Source organism: Triturus cristatus, chromosome 1_2 (genome assembly GCF_964204655.1).
Source record: "Triturus cristatus chromosome 1_2, aTriCri1.1, whole genome shotgun sequence".
In the NCBI taxonomy this organism is placed as follows: Eukaryota; Metazoa; Chordata; class Amphibia; order Caudata; family Salamandridae; genus Triturus; species Triturus cristatus.
Window position 1 is genome coordinate 313,930,673 of NC_140580.1, and position 12,919 is coordinate 313,943,591.

The 12,919-nt window shown below is 56.5% G+C and overlaps 1 protein-coding gene across 4 annotated transcripts in view; it reads right to left on the reverse strand.

Moving 5' to 3' along the window:
* Window positions 1-12,919, reverse strand: part of LRRC20 (leucine rich repeat containing 20) — a 1,457,380-nt gene that overhangs the window by 811,118 nt on the left and 633,343 nt on the right. The window lies entirely within an intron of this gene.

A 12,919-nucleotide genomic window follows, 5' to 3' on the forward strand; every position in this document is an offset into this window, starting at 1 on the left:
TCACAGGCCACAGAAGACAACAACACATGACACGGTAACCCGGATGGCGGGAGGCTGGGCACCAAGAATCACATAGTGCGACTCCAAAGCAGACAACAATGCCCTCTGCCCATATGGCCTAGGTCACAGCCAGCAAACACTGTGTCCCAACACAGGAATGACTTGCCAGCAAATGGCGGACGCCTTGCATCAACACATGGGGGTGAAGGCACTGTTTTGCACATGCCAGCAGCTAATGAACAGCCAACAGTGTGAAAGAGTGGCAGCACACACCACCACAGCAGCAGCGCACAGACACACAGCAGACAAAATGGGTGCCTGGAGATCAGAAACAAACTCACATCAACAGGCCAAGGGCCACTCAAAGATCTGCTAACAGTGTGTGCCCAGGAAGCTGGGCCAAGGTGACAGAGGGTGACACACGGAGGGAGGGAGAGGGGGACACAGAGGGAGGGAGAGGGGGACAGAGAGGGAGGGAGAGGGGGACTGAGAGGGAGGGAGACGGACAGAGGGAGGAGGCTGACACACGGAGGGAGGGAGAGGGGGACACAGAGGGAGGGAGAGGGGGACAGAGAGGGAGGGAGAGGGGGACTGAGAGGGAGGGAGACGGACAGAGGGAGGAGGCTGACACACGGAGGGAGGGAGAGGGGGACACAGAGGGTGGGAGAGGGGGACAGAGAGGGAGGGAGAGGGGGACTGAGAGGGAGGGAGACGGACAGAGGGAGGAGGCTGACACACAGAGGGAGGGAGAGGGGGACAGAGAGGGAGGGAGAGGGGGACAGAGAGGGAGGGAGAGGGGGACTGAGAGGGAGGGAGACGGACAGAGGGAGGAGGCTGACACACGGAGGGAGGGAGAGGGGGACACAGAGGGTGGGAGAGGGGGACAGAGAGGGAGGGAGAGGGGGACTGAGAGGGAGGGAGACGGACAGAGGGAGGAGGCTGACACACGGAGGGAGGGAGAGGGGGACAGAGAGGGAGGGAGAGGGGGACACAGAGGGAGGGAGAGGGGGACAGAGAGGGAGGGAGAGGGGGACAGAGAGGGAGGGAGAGGGGGACTGAGAGGGAGGGAGACGGACAGAGGGAGGAGGCTGACACACGGAGGGAGGGAGAGGGGGACAGAGAGGGAGGGAGAGGGGGACACAGAGGGAGGGAGAGGGGGACAGAGAGGGAGGGAGAGGGGGACAGAGAGGGAGGGAGAGGGGGACTGAGAGGGAGGGAGACGGACAGAGGGAGGAGGCTGACACACGGAGGGAGGGAGAGGGGGACAGAGAGGGAGGGAGAGGGGGACAGAGAAGGAGGGAGACACAGGGAGAGCAAATCAGTCCTTTGGTGTGTGGGAATGTCTGCTCGTCAGCAGGTGGACTGCGTGCATGTAGACAAGGGTGCCCAGTGCCAGAACCCCCCCTCTTCATCATGGCAAAACGCAGGGCCATGTTACAACCTGTACACGAGCACAAGGACAGCCACCTGCATCATATGAGTGTGTGGATCCACTCCATGTGCACATGTACAGTGCTACAAGGAAGGCGCAAACGCATAGCTCGGCACACATGCACACTCCACTGCTGACTGCAGTCACACTTGACGCAGCAAGTAAGACTGTGCCACACATAGTTAAAGGGGCCAAATTGGTGCCCAAGGGACACACACATGCACAAGTGCACTGTGAGTGGAATGCAAGACAGATCCTAATTCCAAGAGGAAATGTGCCAACTTTGTAACGGATGAAACATGGATGTTGCATGGATCAAAATTAACATTGTCTCTCTCACACACAGGTCAACGTCGTGCTGCACCCCCCAACACTGGGGGGGAACACTCACAGGACCCGGATCTGCAGGAGACCGATCCCACCGGCAGCGACCACTCTCACCACTCTGCGGACGACCCCGACCGACCTGGCCCCTCTGGTGTCCAACCACCTGCAGCACCTGCGTCAGGTACAACCGTGCCAACCACCACCCCCACTCCTGCCACATCCCAGGAGACACCCAGGATCCCTGCCCCAACACCACAATGCAGCCAGGCTCGCCAGGAGGGACACGGTGTCCCGGGCACCCAGGAGGAGGCAGGCGACAACGCCAATGCCACCCCTCAGGGGTCCCGGAGACCCCATGTGCCCACAAGTGCAGGCCAGACGCAAGTGGGCAGGGGTGGTGGGAGTGGAGAACGGCGGAGGCGCGAGCCTGACCAGTTGGCTGGGGATCCGGTATTTTCCCATGTCCGTAACATCCTGGACTCATACCGGCAGGACACCACGGGCATGGCCCAGGTTGTGTCCGTCCTCGAGGGGATCAAGGTCCAGCAGGCCCAGCAACATGCGGAGCTAATAGCCTGTCTACAGCTACACCAACGGAGGATGGAGGACAGACAGGCTCAGCAAGTGACGGCGTCCCAGGGGATTCACGCTGAACTCCGTCGGATGGCCGACACCATGGCCGACCCTCCCTGTGCCAGAAGGCGGAGAACATCACCACCCACAGGGAGGGATCATGAGGAGGAGGAGGAAACATCCGACGGAGCATCCCAGACGTCGTCACAGCCTGCTGCTGAGGTTCCCCGCAGGAAGCCGGGTCGTCCACGGAAAGGACCGTGAGGGTGGCTGCTACATCACCATCTCCCAGGACACCTGGCCTGGCACCTGGCCCACTGGAGCAACAGCATCACAGCATCAAGAGACATTCTCTGCCACATGGCCCTGCTGGTCACTGGCTGACCAATGTTGACAAAGACTGTGGCATGGACTCTGAGGATTTCCAATGGCAAGGACACCAACTCCCCTACTGAACTTTGGATTCCCTAATCCCGGAAAGGCCCTCACTTGGCCCCCCCCCCAATAATAAATCACACTATTAAGAGTAGATGCCTGCTGGTAGCATTATTACCTAACATGTGTCTTGTACAGTCTAAACATGCCTGAGTCATCTGTTCACTTCAACCATCCACACCCTGGGGCCTGAGTCTGGCACAGGACACATGGGTCACAGTTTTCTAGGCAAGACAGACATGGAGCACCATACACACCCGTGATGGTCAGAACCAGCTGAGGGGGTGGCCGAACAACCGTGCTGACAGACACATTGAGTACAGCAACAGTCATGCGCAGAGGTCAGGGATCCTGGCCCGTGTCCTGGGGGGCACCCAGGTACGTGTAGACAGGTGGCAGAACCATGTCCTGCAAGCTTGAGTCCGGTGGATGCAGAGAATGGGGTCATGGACAACGTTGGATGCATGGGGATGGCACATGTCACAATACCCACACAGTCATGGACATCATGCCCATTACACAGTCTCAGCACACACACACAGCTTGCATCTTGCCACTCGACACATTGACACATAGCCACAATCAGGGAATACCATGCCAGACATGCAGGATGCACCGTGCCAACACACCAGCATTGACTGAGAAGAGGCACCTTGGAGGCATAGGGACACCTTTAATAGTCATGTGTTTGGGATTGCAGAGGCAACTTGAAGTACACATGAACACATCATGTGGAGTAACATGTGGCTCCAACACTGGCACCCCCCTTCTGCAGCACAAATGCGTGATAGCCATGGAACTGGCACACAAGTGTCGGATAACAGCTAAATACCCACAGCTGCTCACGGAGAGACTGCCATACACCACACATCCGCTGATGTGGAAGTCCCACGCCATGTCAAGACAATGTTAACCGTATGTGTCCGAGGGCAGTGTCACACACATTGATGCCTTCATCACAATCCACCATCCCATCACTGATGACTGACAACCAGGCAGCCCATCTATTCAGGTGTACCCAGCTGCATGTCGTGTCCCATGGGGATGCCACATGTCTGCAGAGGACCCAAACCCCGACCGGGGCAGTGTGCACACATCGTGAACAACTGCCACACCCAATACACCCCAGATGCATCCCTTACCCCATGGAGACTTCCAAACGTGTCCGTGCCTGTAACGCTGAGTCAGCCCACGATGCCATGTCCATGAGGAATAGCAGTGCCACAACAATGCAACCAGCAAACGGCATGCGCAGGTACCTGGGGAAGAGAGACACACAAGAAGTCAGCCACAAGAAGCACAGCCACTTGCATGTGCATTTACTCGACACATGTATGTATGACAACATGCTAGGTCACAATTATGCCTGGGGAAATACTACCATCACTGCCACCATCACTCCAGTGACACACCCACACACACCTCTGACCCACGTGCCATACATGCAGGTGGAGACACACATCACAACGCATGCCACACGGGGACCAATGCGTGCACACTCAGACCCTGGTACTCACCACTAAGCAAAGAATTCGCGTATGAGCCGAGTCCGGATGTCCTCTTGCGGCTCCACATCCTCCACATCACTAGCCCCATTGCCAAGCCCTTCGTCCTCCACGGGTGGATGGTCCTCGTCATCTTGATCCAGGATGAGGGGCACAGCTCTTTCAACTGCCATGTTGTGCAGCATGCAGCAGACCATGAAGATCTTGCAGACCTTCGCCGGGGCATATGGGAGTGCGCCGCCGGTCTTGTGGAGGCACCGGAATCGGCTCTTCAGCATGCCAAACGTCCTCTCTATCACTCACCTTGTCCGGCCATGGGCGGTGTTGTAGCGGAGCTGGGCCGGCGTGATGGGGTTGCGGAGAGGTGTCAGCAGCCAAGGCATGTTGGGATAGCCAGCGTCCCCTAAATGGAAAGCACATGGATATCGTTAGAACTGGCGAAGCGGTAGTGCTGCTCGGCCAAACAGAATACAGGACAGACAGACTGTACCCACCAACAACACATGCACGTTCGTTGCGCAGCTGCATCATCATATCAGGCATCCCGCTACGCCTCATGATGTAGGCATCGTGTGCTGATCCTGGAAAACGAGCACAGACATGTGAAATCACCATGTTGGACAGACACACCACAAGGGCATTGATGGAGTGGTAGTGCTTCCGATTGCGGTACGCCACCTCCCGTGCGTGTGGTGGTACCAAACCTACATGTGTCCCATCTATGGACCCAATGACATGGGGCATCCCTCCCAGGGCATAGAAACCACGCTTGACCTCAGTCATCTGTTCAGGGGTTGGGAACTTGATGAAGTCATCCAGGTGAATCAACATGGCCTCCAAGAAATCATGCAGCACACCGCTGAACATGCTCTGGGACATGCCACCAACATGAGCTATGGTATATTGGAAGGTACCCGTGGCAAGGAAATGTAGGGCAGCCATTACCTTCAGCTGGGGTGTCAGTGCCGTAGGATACCTGTGCTGCGGTTGCAGGTGTGGTGCCAGTCTCGCCGTCAGCTCCAGAATCAACGGTTGGGTGAAGCGGTAGAGCCGGATCCTGTCATTCTCCTGCATGGTGGCCAAGTCTGGAATTCTTCGGGCAACAGGAGGCGCTCTGCAGTAATTTGGAAGTGACAAGGAAGAGTGAGTGCACTACGAGAACAACTCATGTCTACTGAGCACATGTAAATCTGCCAATACACACATGCCACATAGGGAGTCAGGCATGTGCTACATGCCCAGGACACGTATGGATGCAAGGTGACACTCCTTCCAAGACCCAGCTACACACGGTGATTGAGAACCTCCCCATGCCACGCCATGGGAATAGCTGTGTCCCAGTGCAAGTGCACTGCCCGACGCAAGACAGGAGTGACATACACCCACACATCAGCAGAAGTGTGATGCTGATTGCAGAGACTGGCAGCGGAACACTTGAGCCACAGGTCACATGACATTACACTAGTCCAGCCCACACACCTTGCCATGAAGGTGCACATGTCATGACTCCCCACACATTCCTTGTGAGTTTGCTGACATGGCCTTGTCACGCTACTCCGTGTCCCTTGCATACATGTGCACCTCACATCCGGTAACACATGTGGCATGGTGTTGGGAACAGTGTGCAATGACAATCTACACACAGCCACATGTTGGTTGCTGCAACGGCTGCAGCTTTTGAGGGTGCTACAACATCAACCCGATGTAAATCCCGGACACATATATGGCATAGTCACATTGTGCACTGTGGGTAGTGATGAGTCATGTGTCATGACCCCTGTACCGGGCATCATGGGACACTTCCGTGTGTGGGTGTCCGTGCCATGCCAGTGACGCTCACCCCAAGTGCGCAGTCCCACATGCACACATGTCAAAGGAGTCAAGGGCATGCCTGGCACACATCGCACCCTCACACAGTACACATGTACACATCTCATCATACATCTGGTGCCTTCTCCACTCAGGAGGCATGTTCCACATCACAGCCTGTGACACCTGTGCCCCACACATGTGGTAATGCACAGACGATGCCTTGGTGTCCATTCCTGGACAAGTATGTCCATCCATGGACAAGTATGTCCGCCCTATTCCGACATGTGTGTCGCCTATCACCACAGTGATGTCTAAAATCCGCCGTACTGCTGCTGAGAGGGCCTGTGCATGTTCCCAAATCACTGTGGGAGTGCTGCCGTATGTGTACCCATCGTGATGGCGAGCGTAGATGCGAGTGTACGGTCCGTACCACTACGGGTACGCATACGCGTGCAGACCCATAGTGATAGTGAGCGTAGATGCGAGTGTACGGTACGTACCACTATGGGTCTGCACGCGTATGCGTACCCGTAGTGGTACGGACCGTACACTCGCATCTACGCTCACTATCACTATGGGTCTGCACGCGTATGCGTACCCGTAGTGGTACGGACCGTACACTCGCATCTACGCTCACTATCACTATGGGTCTGCACGCGTATGCGTACCCGTAGTGGTACGGACCGTACACTCGCATCTACGCTCACTATCACTATGGGTCTGCACGCGTATGCGTACCCGTAGTGGTACGGACCGTACACTCGCATCTACGCTCACTATCACTATGGGTCTGCACGCGTATGCGTACCCGTAGTGGTACGGACCGTACACTCGCATCTACGCTCACTATCACTATGGGTCTGCACGCGTATGCGTACCCGTAGTGGTACGGACCGTACACTCGCATCTACGCTCACTATCACTATGGGTCTGCACGCGTATGCGTACCCGTAGTGGTACGGACCGTACACTCGCATCTACGCTCACTATCACTATGGGTCTGCACGCGTATGCGTACCCGTAGTGGTACGGACCGTACACTCGCATCTACGCTCACTATCACTATGGGTCTGCACGCGTATGCGTACCCGTAGTGATAGTGAGCGTAGATGCGAGTGTTCGGTCCGTACCACTACGAGTACGCATACGCGTGCAGACCAAAAGTGATGGAGAGCGTAGGCATGCATGTACGGGCCGTTGCCATGCATTTGGGGTGCCCTAGGGCCCCCACACGCACCGTACCTGTGTGTGATGCTCAAAATTACATGGGGGACAAGTATTAAGGCCTACATGCATGCTGGTTGTCATGGAGACCAAGTTCAAAATTGGAAATTGTTCTGGAAGGTGCACAGCAGAAGTCAGTTGGGATTTGTCTACTTTGTTGCAATGTGTTTGTGGGGCTGACATCATGCAGGAGAATGAAACCGATAGAGAACCCACAGACTGCTAGGTTTGAAGGGATTGGTGGAAACATAGGATGCAAATGTGAGTGACCAATCTCTCTGTACTCCTGTGCATGAGACTGGGCAGAAGGGCACATATAAGGCAGCCAGGTCCCATGAGGGAGCACTTGCCTGCACATCTTTGCATTCGTCGACCCAGCTGCTGCTACTGATTCCCTGGAACCATGTCAAGGGCTGTGGAGAGGACACAGCCATTCACCCTGGAGGAGAACATGGCTCTGCTGGATGTGATCCTCCCACAGTACTCCATGCTGTATGGGCGACCAGGTTATCAGGTGAGTGCATAGGCCACTGCCACAGACTGTCCCTATGTGGTGACTGTGACTTCTGCCATTGCGTCCAGGTGTAACACACATGCCATGTACTGTCGGGTGTCCCCCACACATGATGCTACAGACATTGTTCCCGTGGACAAAGCGCCAGCCTACATTACCCTGGGAAGGAGTGACTACACACAGACCAGGGAACACATTGCAAGGAGGGGAAGGGTGGCAGGGGCACAGCGCTATACTGGGGCAAACAGGATCTGCACAGCACCTTTAAACCCTGCCAGTGGATTCATGCTACTGTGCCCTTACAAATGCCGGTGACACACAACAAACACACATGTACCTACCCCCTTCCGGCTGCTGCATCGCCTGTAAGCGCCTCTCCAGGTCTGGAAAGACCACCGGCAGCACACGCCTGTGGAGGTGGCTCAGACGGCGGCGGCCGCGGTTCTTGTGGCTCTCAGGTGAGTCCCCCAGCAGGAGCCGTGCAATCCTCCGCGTCCAGCATCGGATATCCTGCCAGCGTTTCCTCACCTGGGCCAGGCGCCGCCTCCGACCATCCACACCCCTCACGGCACTGACGGCGGTCAGCCAGATCTGCTCCTTGGCAGTGGCGCCTACCTGTGAGGAGGAACAAGTGACACCACATCAATACACCAGCCACATGTCACAGAGAGACATATGGGTACAAATTAGCTGGTAACAACAAGGCATGTCATGCAGCCAACGCATTGCACCTTTGTCATAGGGACATCATCCCCTGGTGAGGGAAAAAGCAGTACGTGCCACAGTGGGTACACAGGTGGAATGATGGCAATGTCACAATCAATGATCTAGGCTCACACTGTGCATCACACCCACCCCTCCTGGCTCAGGGCACTGCTGTGAGGACTCCACACCCACCCCTCCTGTCTCAGGGCACTGCTGGGAGGACTCTGCACCCACCCCTCCTGTCTCAGGGCACTGCTGGGAGGACTCTGCACACACCCCTCCTGTCTCTGGGCACTGCTGGGAGGACTCTGCACACACCCCTCCTGTCTCAGGGCACTGCTGGGAGGACTCTGCACCCACCCCTCCTGTCTCAGGGCACTGCTGTGAGGACTCCACACCCACCCCTCCTGTGTCAGGGCACTGCTGTGAGGACTCCACACCCACCCCTCCTGTCTCAGGGCACTGCTGGGAGGAGTCTGCACCCACCCCTCCTGTCTCAGGGCACTGCTGGGAGGACTCTGCACACACCCCTCCTGTCTCTGGGCACTGCTGGGAGGACTCTGCACACACCCCTCCTGTCTCAGGGCACTGCTGGGAGGACTCTGCACCCACCCCTCCTGTCTCAGGGCACTGCTGGGAGGACTCTGCACCCACCCCTCCTGTGTCAGGGCACTGCTGGGAGGACTCTGCACACACCCCTCCTGTCTCTGGGCACTGCTGGGAGGACTCTGCACCCACCCCTCCTGTCTCAGGGCACTGCTGGGAGGACTCTGCACCCACCCCTCCTGTCTCAGGGCACTGCTGGGAGGACTCTGCACCCACCCCTCCTGTGTCAGGGCACTGCTGGGAGGACTCTGCACACACCCCTCCTGTCTCTGGGCACTGCTGGGAGGACTCTGCACCCACCCCTCCTGTGTCAGGGCACTGCTGGGAGGACTCTGCACACACCCCTCCTGTCTCTGGGCACTGCTGGGAGGACTCTGCACCCACCCCTCCTGTCTCAGGGCACTGCTGGGAGGACTCTGCACACACCCCTCCTGTCTCTGGGCACTGCTGGGAGGACTCTGCACACACCCCTCCTGTCTCTGGGCACTGCTGGGAGTGATGGGCACCCACCCCTCCTGTCTCAGGGCACTGCTGGGAGGACTCTGCACCCACCCCTCCTGTCTCAGGGCACTGCTGGGAGGACTCTGCACCCACCCCTCCTGTCTCAGGGCACTGCTGGGAGGACTCTGCACCCACCCCTCCTGTCTCAGGGCACTGCTGGGAGGACTCCACACCCACCCCTCCTGTGTCAGGGCACTGCTGGGAGGACTCCACACCCACCCCTCCTGTCTCTGGGCACTGCTGGGAGTGATGGGCACCCACCCCTCCTGTCTCAGGGCACTGCTGGGAGGACTCCACACCCACCACTCCTGTCTCAGGGCACTGCTGGGTGGACTCTGCACACACACCTCCGATTTCTGGATATGTGCGCTTGGCACATACACGGTGGGGTTACGCACACTGCATTAGAGGTGAGGGTACGAGTCTACTGACACTGGTGTGGTGGGGGTACGCTCCGTACGTCCGCGGGTGTGGGTACGGGTCGTACTTACACTGTTGGGCAGGGGGGTACGCTCCTTGCATTCGTGGGTGGGGGTTCGAGTCGTACTTACACTGTTGGCATGGGGGGTACGCTCCATGCATACGCGGGTGGGGGTACGGGTCGTACTTACACTGTTGGGCAGGGGGGTACGCTCCTTGCATTCGCGGGTGGGGGTACGGGTCGTACTTACACTGTTGGGCTGGGGGTACGCTCCGTACGTCCGCGGGTGGGGGTACGGGTCGTACTTACACTGTTGGGCTGGGGGTACGCTCCGTACGTCCGCGGGTGGGGGTACGGGTCGTACTTACACTGTTGGGCTGGGGGTACGCTCCGTACGTCCGCGGGTGGGGGTACGGGTCGTACTTACACTGTTGGGCTGGGGGTACGCTCCGTACGTCCGCGGGTGGGGGTACGGGTCGTACTTACACTGTTGGGCAGGGGGGTACGCTCCTTGCATTCGCGGGTGTGGGTACGGGTCGTACTTACACTGTTGGGGTGGGGGGTACGCTCCTTGCATTCGTGGGTGGGGGTACGGGTCGTACTTACACTGTTGGGCTGGGGGGTACGCTCCTTGCATTCGTGGGTGGGGGTTCGAGTCGTACTTACACTGTTGGCATGGGGGGTACGCTCCATGCATACGCGGGTGGGGGTACGGGTCGTACTTACACTGTTGGGCAGGGGGGTACGCTCCTTGCATTCGCGGGTGGGGGTACGGGTCGTACTTACACTGTTGGGGTGGGGGGTACGCTCCTTGCATTCGTGGGTGGGGGTTCGAGTCGTACTTACACTGTTGGCATGGGGGGTACGCTCCATGCATACGCGGGTGGGGGTACGGGTCGTACTTACACTGTTGGGCAGGGGGGTACGCTCCTTGCATACGCGGGTGGGGGTACGGGTCGTACTTTCACTGTTGGGGTGGGGGGTACGCTCCTTGCATACGGGGTGGGGGTAGGGTCCGTACATATCCGTCCCCACGCTATGTGATGTTTGTGCGGCCCGTACCCAGGCCTTTGCCACGTGGGTGCGATCCGTCCCGCCATTGTTGGGGTGATGTGTGTGGGCGTGGTCCGACTCGTACCCACGCTCTTCAGGCGTGGGTACGGGACGTACCTGTCTGGTTGTGTTGCCGGTTCGCGTGGTGACGGACTTCCGTTGTGGCGGTCGCTGGATTATCAGGACACGCCCCCACCCCCTCGTGGTGACCAGGGCATGGGAGTCAGGTATGTCCAGGCCATGTGTAGTGTGTCACTCATGTGGTTGTTTTGTGGCCTGCCCTGGTAGTGCCACCCCCACCCCACCCCACTTTCCCCCCTCCCTTAGTTATTCTGACCTTCTGCGGCGTCTGCGTCGTAACCTGTAGAGGAGGTGGACTGCTATGAGGGCAGGGATGACTCGTAGGTTCGGGTCCATGTCTGTCCGTCACGTACTGGTCCTCCTTGTTCGCGTCGTCGTCTGTCCGTCGCGTACTGGTGGTCCTTGTTCGCGTCGTCCTGATTTCCCGGCAGTTTTTGGCTGCCGCAAAATATTCACCGTGCGGGGTGACGTCGGTGCGAATCGTGATTCCTGGGTCGTGAATGGCTGGCTGCGTGCGTCCCGACGTCAGGTCGGCGCTTTCCCGGATCGCATTGGTAGGTGTTTTTTGTTCGGTCGGGCTTTTTTACGATTCGTACGGTAATGGTGTACCCGTGCGAATCGTAATTCCATGTTTGTATATTTTGACGACCGGGTACGCGTCGGACGGAGAATATGCTCCGTCCGACGGTTCGTACCCGGTTTTTACCGGATCGTGATCGGCACCATAGTCTTCAACTTCAGAGATTGAAACAGTCTTACGCGCACATTTACAATACAGACTTCACACAGTATGGCTCTAATGAATAACATTGTCTGTAAAAAATACAAAACAACCTTGGACATGTCCAATGTTTTTTTCTGTAAAATCACAGCACCTAAAAGTAGAGATTTGACAGCATTCTCAGTGCTGGGATCAAATCATAACTTTTACTGATTGCCTCAAGGGTATAAGAAAAGTCAAGGACTCTTTGCTGCCCAAGTACTGTCAATTCTACATGATATTGACACAGAAGCATTGTCCTATGTTGATGACATAACTGACAGACAGTGAATTAGACACACATTAAGACTGAGTAGATTGCATTGTATTGGATTTGCTACAAATTCAAATTTTAGAAAAACAAAATTTCTTTTCTCAGTGTCCTATATTTTGGATACAAGCTATCTAATGAGAGTAAGAACCTCCGTTTCCAGCTCTGAGGAAGCCTGGGGTATCGACAGAAAAAGCGGTGCCTCTCCCCTGAGCTGTGGCCAGGTTGAGGTGAGGTTTCTTATCCGTGAACAACGGGTACGACCAGTAAATTGAGCACACCAAGAGTGGCATTACTGGTTTTGTATTTACCTTTTTCATCACTATTCACTTCATTTTTCTCGCTGTAGCATTTTTTTCTATGGTCCTGACGAAAGCTGTGACACCTTGTAGGGTCCTGTAGGATGAAACATGTAGACCTGTTTTGCATTCACCATATGCAGTTATAATTTCACACTGGAGGTGATATATTTTTAATCCTGGCACTAGGAACGAATCAATAAGGTTTCTGTCGCTCCTAGTAGCTAGTTTTAGTAGCACTACCCTCACATTAGAATCAATTTTTGTTTTTGCACTGCGCCCGTTACCCAACTAGTTTAAGTGTCTTCTCTTCTGAAGGATTTACTATATCCTATACAGCATGGAATAAAAAACATCCCTGAGCTCCTCCCTCACAGTGAGGGGGTTGTAGCCCTTGGCG